General features: G+C 39.3%; 1 pseudogene; it reads right to left on the reverse strand.

Moving 5' to 3' along the window:
- Positions 1-1,420: 1,420 nt before the first annotated feature.
- The window catches only part of LOC138020589 (uncharacterized), a 17,980-nt pseudogene continuing 11,900 nt past the window's right edge, over positions 1,421-7,500 (reverse strand).

A 7,500-nucleotide genomic window follows, 5' to 3' on the forward strand; every position in this document is an offset into this window, starting at 1 on the left:
GTCTGTAGAACTTTTAACTTGAAAGAGGGTTTATCTTATAACCAAGGAAGGTTAGAATTGTGAAATCTTAGAACAGAACAAAATAGCTAGCCTCAAACATACCTTATGTCAAAACAGACTCCACATGCTGGTGGTCTTCCAGGCAGGGCCTTTGTCAGATTGCAATTGGCCTCGCGTCTAGTGACCTTGTTTGAGCACAATTCCTTACAGGCTTCTCTCTCATGCCATGGCAAGTATTCAGAGGTGGGTGAGGGGGGGGGGGGGTACTTAGTGTACAATTCCAAAAGTGTCATCCATCTTTCACATTCAATCTGTCGATTTGAAGATGGCTCGTTGGAATAGATCTTTCCACGGTTTCTGACGCCATATGTGTAGGGCAAACGCTGCTTAAAAGACAGTGGATGTTGGCGATTTTTGCAAAATTTGAAAATATGTTTAGTCATGTTATTTGTCTCATTCATTCAACAGAAAATTAGGTCATTGCACATGGTGCAAAGTGTGAAATTTGGATGTTAGACATCTCGTTACGTCGCTTCAAATTGCGCAGGAATATGCATAGTTTTGATTGCAAGGATTTATATGAAATATACAAATTTAGTTTACGTTCGTTATAGGTTGATGCTGATCGTCATACTTCACAAAAATAATATCAATGGAAGTGCTTTTTGAGAAGTATTCTCGCGATCCACAACTGTTAAACAATGAAAGACTTACAATGGTTCAAAGTCGGCAAAATTCCGATGCATTCCCTGAAATTTAAGCCGTGTTTGCCCCCTAACCAACACGGTGTCAGAGACAATGAATAAGCCCAGATCGCCATTCATTTTCCCAAAACACATGCATGGCTGCAGGAAAACACTTATCGATACGAAATGAAATTTACCGCATGGTTCACCATTCCTAAGATCGATGATTCACGTGATCAACCACTCTTTTGTAGTTGATTGGTGCATTTTAGTGTACCACAGTACCCCAACAGAGGAAGTACCTTTACATGGCGTCTATTTATCAAATGATGGTTTCCTGGTCCCCCCCTTTTTGAAGGGTATTACCTAAGACCATTTTATGAGGTCTTATAGGGTATCATCAGGTCACCAGCCTGACTCTTTGTCGCCAGGATATACACAATACAAAGAATGACAACGAACACAATACCCCCACTTTCGATATGTTAAAATTCAGTCCAAAACAAAAGGCGTCATGTCTTTATTCTGGTGAATAAACTAATACAAATCCTTGTACATATTCTCCAGAGATTCGACATGATGTCTTTCGTTTAGGACTGAATTTTAATGTATCGAAACCCCTGAAATTTCCGGGATAAAACACCAAAATATCCTAAAATTTTGGAAAGGGGCAAAAAGGATGGTAAGACTATAATACCCACTTCCCTAATACGTGAACAATAATGTTACCAATATTTTCAATGTTTGGGTTCCTTTATGTAAAACGCCTGGTTAAAATGACTTCCTTGATTCTTATAATTACTCGCCTGTTGCCAGAGTTAAAATGTAATTCCAAAATGGCAACACAGGCGAGAATGAGATAAGTTAGAAGTTTATGTACTTTGGCTTGAACATATCTGCTTTTTCATTACAACATGGTAAGGCATCCTAGAAGTGAATATGTACAAGATTACCAAACGTATCATTGTGAAATCCTAGGCATTGCTGCACCGCACAAACAAAATTGTCAACATTGCAAGGTTTGCCAAGGATGATTATTGCACCCTGTTGGCCATGTAAATGGGTGTCTACGAGAACCAGCTTTTCTTTTCTAATTCCTGCAAATAGCACTGTTTTCTCGTCTACTGTAAGAACTGCAAAGGAAGTATGCTGATTGTTGCAAAGGTCAAGGAGTTGATAGCGCATCGTGGAAGGTTGATGCGAATCACAGATTCTGACAGGGAAAGGTTGCCGAATGGAGACCTCCAACTTGTCACCAGCCACCATGGCTGCTTCGGCAGCAGAAAGATACCTTTGGGGTAAACTACCACGTGAACGGTCATAGAGATCATTTCCCACCTTGATACAGCCACAAACCAGAGTCACCCAAAGTGAGGGAAGCATTGGGGAGGGAAGAAGATCGCAATTGTGACCATCCACGGGAAAACCAACAAAAAGGTGATGACACGGGCACGCGTGCATGACACGGCACGCTGAGCGTGACATACAACATGCCATATGCGCATATTTAATGAGTAGCACAATAGATGTCACGGTGGCTTTTGTTGTGCACACTGAGACACTCCAAACCTTTTGTTTAGCGTGGCGTGTTGCGTGTCAGATGCGTGCCAAAACAGGCACCGTAAAATTGCAAAAGTAATGCAAACGAAATTCGTCCTTTGTTCTCGCGAATTTTCCACGAAAAGTCATCGAATTTTCGAACGATTTTTCGAACGATTTTTCGTAGGGTTTGAAGCGAAAAATTCACGATCTTTCTCGAAAATTCGAGATAGCGAAATTCGAAGTAGCGAATTTTCAAGGTAACCAAACGAAAATTCGAGATAACAAAATTTGAAGCAGCGAATTTTTGTGACATGAATCGGCGGCCGCCAGATGTTGATGTCAACAACATCGCTGAACAAGCGTATGTGTGCGTAAATAAACGCGTTAAGGTTAGCGTAAATAAAGTCATATCGAAAATAGATTCAGTGATCCGATAGTTTAATCGGCTATTTCCAACGGAAAAAAAAAAGATTGCCTCACACAACAAAAACTGCGATTGCTTCACGAACAAGAGTTTGTTGTAGAGCTTACACATTGTGAAATGACGGCAGAAAAGAATCATCGCGGCAAATTCGAACTTGGCAAATTTTTGTCCAGAAAATACGTGGGAATGCTCGAGAACAGCAAATAAAGAGCGAAATTTCACTCAATTTTTTGAGGTCATTTATCGAACAGAGCGATTTTTCGCACGAAAATTCGAAGTCAATTTTCGTTCCGAGGGAATTTTCGTTCGAAAATTCGCGTAGTTGGAAACAATAGGCCTTGAGAATTATCATGACTTTTCGTTCACAATTCGCTTCCATCGAAAATTCGATATTTTTTCGTGGAAAAGCCAGGAAAAGCCGCGAATTTCGGCGAAATACGTTTGCATTAGTTTTGCACAATACTGTATTCTGCGGGATTTTCAGCTATTTCCGCAGGTAAGTCGGCCCTCACTCGGCTTTGGGAGTAGCGTGTTTATATACTTGGTTTTTTAGCGAGCGTTTTGGCGCAGCTGTCGTGCAATTTCACTCACTCCGTGTCTTTTTACGCGGTGCTCGATTTTACTTTTGCTGACACGCTCTTTTGCTTGGTATAACACGATCTATTGTTTACAACTTGTCGTATCAGACACAAGAAAATTTTAATGAGGCGTGCATTACGACACGGCACTCCCGTGTTAAAGAAAATTTCTTTTGTCTAGCGTGCTAAAATAGCGTGCCCGTGTCATCACCTTTTTGGTTGGTTTTCCCGTGGACGGTCACAATTTACTTGATGGATACCCTGTGCAATTAACAATGAAATTATGCTGCAGGCATTGCTGCCATTTCTACCATTATAAGTTGACTGGCTTATGTGGTATGGAAATTCCCATATGCATGTGGTGTTGCAATTACTAAAAGCACGCATTGGGGCTTTTTCTTCACTGCTGCTAACTGAGAAACTGGGGTCTCTGGTTTCACCATCATCATCGCTGTCATCGCTGTCGGTGTCGTCATTGTCACTGTGATCCGTTTCTTCATCACAGTCATTGCATAGGGTGTCATTCGTGATGGCAGTATCACCGTCAATAATTTTCTGGAAGCAGCCTGTAGCTGTTCTCACTTGCTCACTGCAGAAGGCCAAGCCTTTTTTCAGAAGGGCTATCTTTCCCTGAAGCAATTCTGGCCGACTGTCCAAACAAGAGTATTTGACAACTGTCTACTCATCCTAGTATAAGGAAATTGACAAGTTGGTAATGTCAGTAGGGCCTGAATGAAACTTGAATTCATTTTACATGTAACTAATCACACAATGCTGTAACATTACCTCAAACTTCATAATTGTTAAGAATGTCAGACCTCCTGTGATGAATTACTGCTAAAAAAATTATACCTTTCCACCTTGTTCATTATTTTCAGTTATTTCACTTGTTCGTTGTTCACAATCCACTAAAAAGGAAAAAACAAAAAACTAAAGGAAAAAAAACAAAGGCAGATGGGTTTTGGAATTGCTGTACTTGAGGAAACATTAAACTCATGTTGGCAAGCAATGTGTTATTATTGTACAGTGTAATCAATAATCAATCCTAAATGTTGTTCAACCTTTTCATGAGCGTGCAATTACCACATACATGTACAAGTAATTAATGCACAGTAACCTCCAGTGATTTGTTTTTCCTCTCATTCTGTATGTCTCGATTCTTCTGTAATGAAATAATTTTTATCTACCTTGAAATTTCGCAAAAATGTCAGTCAAAAATATTCCAATTGGTGAGTGCTGTGCATGGCATGGAATTACAGTGTATCCAAGTTAAACACTAAGGCTAGTATAAAAAACAAAATTCAAAGTACCCCATGACTTAATTTCATCTTCCAGTTCGAGAATATCCTTCTTCAGTGCAGGAAATAGAGGTTACTTCATGGTTGGTGAGTGCGGACGATTTTTCTTGATGAGTTGCGAGAGGCGCGAACGAGTGAGTTCAGCGACTCGGACAAACGAACCAACCATGAAGTAATTTGTTTATTTTATACGTACTGAGATTTCAAAAGAATACTACGCAAAAAAATCGTTATGAAGAACTTTTTCGATGCTAGGAATTGTTGCAGCACGGCTACATTTTGCAAAGTTTTCTTTTTCTGAGATGAAATCCTCCACAGACACATCTAAATCCTTAAATCTTGATGCCATTTTATTTGACGAGAAATGAAAAACAACTCGCCGTTGCTTGCCAGTCGTTGAGAAAAGACTGATAGAGCTCTACGATTTTCTTCACTAGTGACAAAGAGCCGTCCGTGGCCTGTGATTGGTTGGACGATATTTTTCACTAGTGACAAAAACCGTCCGACCAGAAGCCAGCAATCACGCACAGGGATGAAATTTATTTCATTGCTTTTTGGCGCGAAAATCTCAGTGTGTATAGGATAATGCGCTTTTCTGTATAAAAACATAAGAGATTGGACATCTCCACTGTTAACAAGGCTATCTCCTCAGTCCACCTGTCATGAATTTGAAAGGCATCCACTATTTTGCTCTTCACTCTGATGGGAAGTTCTACAAAAGGAGGAAATAACCAGTTCAACAGCCACATTTATTTGTGGTTGACAAATTATATCCCCTGCAGGCTCAATCAATAATACTGTAACTTACCATTACACGCACATTGATCATTGCCCCCCAGTGATGGTTCAACTGCCAAAACATTGTCTATTGTAAGTGGTACCCCACCATTACTTTCTTGAGCTGAGATCTTTCTGAGGTAATTTTCTTTCGCAAACGTGTACGTTGCTTAGATGTGTCTACGGAAAAATTGATAAGATACAATTTCTTGCCTTTAATGTTAATACTATAACTGTTACTGGAAACACTTCTTTTACATATGTACCACATGAAATAGTATGTGCCCATTGATTTTAATCTTCTATCGGCACAAGATATATTGCTATGTTTAGACTAATGTAGAGGCTTGAAAACCTCAGCAGCTATTAAGTGCTCAACATTTACTATACTAGAGCAATGATAATTATTATTAGGAGTTGCATAATTATTTATATATATTTTACTTAAATAAGGGGTGAAATTATTAAACTGCTGTTGTTTACTTCTTGCACAAAGCTTTATTGTATTTAACAAGTTGAAATTGTGAATTCCTTGTGTTATGTCAGTGAAAAAGTGGTTTATTACCACGTATATCAGTCCATATGCCAACATGAAATAAGTTGCACTAGAATGGATTCAGGCATTACAAACATGTAACCATATGGTTCTTTCATGAAATTTAGGAAAATCTTTAACACTATAAATTAACCCCTAATTTTAATCAGCCCAATACAGCTATTCCATTACCCACACTAATTATGAAACAGCACTGTTCAACTAGTATGGAAAATGAAACAGCTGTGTCAAATGGACTAAGATTACCATTAATACAAGTACATGTAAGTATGTTGCTTTTGTAAAGCAACATACTTGCAAGTACATCTACATATTAACATTAATGTTAGTACATGCACATCTGATACATGTTGTAACTTGCAATCGTATAATGATAGAGTAACAGTGTGTGTACAGTGTACCTGTCTGTTTGTTTATGACTTGAGTTGTTCTTGCAATGGAAAAAGAGAGCATTTCCATCTGTTGTTTTATTTTTTCTTTTTCTGAATTGCAAGGGCTTACTCGGGAAGAGCTCATTATCTCCTCATCTAAAAGAGATGGCCACATAGAAAAATGTGTCAATGAAGTACACCTATTATGTTGAAGGTGAGAGGGGTGTAACCCATCCGTATTATTTCTAATATCTCAAACATCCAAATTTAAAGTTAAACAAACAATGTTCAAGTAAATTAAGTTGGTAAATGAAGTAGGTGCCTTTCAAACACAGATTGAAGCATGGTGTGTAATAATTTTTCCTGGGTACATGTACCTTTTGCATGCTGAATAATCTCTTGTTTCCAGAGGTGGACATCAATATCTTTCGACTGAAACATTGCTGTTGCCTAAAATTAACAATGACTATACTCATAATATATATGCTGAAATTAACATCTCCATTACTTGATCAATGTCAGTTGGGTGACCAAGAAGCCCACAGGGGGTTCCACTGGGGGTCCACCAGCCCACCAGCCCCTAGACAGCGCTCTCGTGGCCTGTATGCCCTCAACCCAGCTATAAGCCCCCACCTGGGCTACAGGGAAACCATGCCACTGACAAGCAGTGGATAGTGGAGGGGAGAGTGGGAATGCAAAGCTTAACTGGAACCAATCTGTATCCAAAATTGCTGGCATTGAAACCGTTCAATGCCGTCATGTGACAGAGCCTGCAAGGCATGGGCCCTTGCACCTGCACAAATCACCATCTAATGGACTGCAAGGCATGCTCTCCTGGACATGCACTGCTGATTGCTGTGAATACTACACACATACATAGGCTGTGATGTATCCACTCTTGTTGTTAACTTTGTTAAAATGCATTGAACGGCATATCATCAATATCTTAAACTCAGACACGAGTTTACATGTACATGTAAGTTGACATCTGGCAAATGCAGTACACAAGGCTACCCTATAGGCTTGTCCACAGCAGCTGCTGTAATTGATGGTATATAGTATCAACATTCATAGTGGCAGTTAAAAAAAGAAAACACAGAAATATTAATCTTATTTTAAACTAGCAACAATGCTAATGCCATTACAACATACAGTACCCGTGTAAATCGTTTCACAAGGTTGGGGATCATTGCAAAAATCTTTCTCCTGTTCCAGGAAAGGGCATGTTCAGTAAGCAGCTCATCACGACCTACAGTAATAAAGAAAGA

The sequence above is a fragment of the Montipora capricornis genome, chromosome 10 (assembly GCF_036669925.1).
Source record: "Montipora capricornis isolate CH-2021 chromosome 10, ASM3666992v2, whole genome shotgun sequence".
NCBI classification, from domain to species: Eukaryota; Metazoa; Cnidaria; class Anthozoa; order Scleractinia; family Acroporidae; genus Montipora; species Montipora capricornis.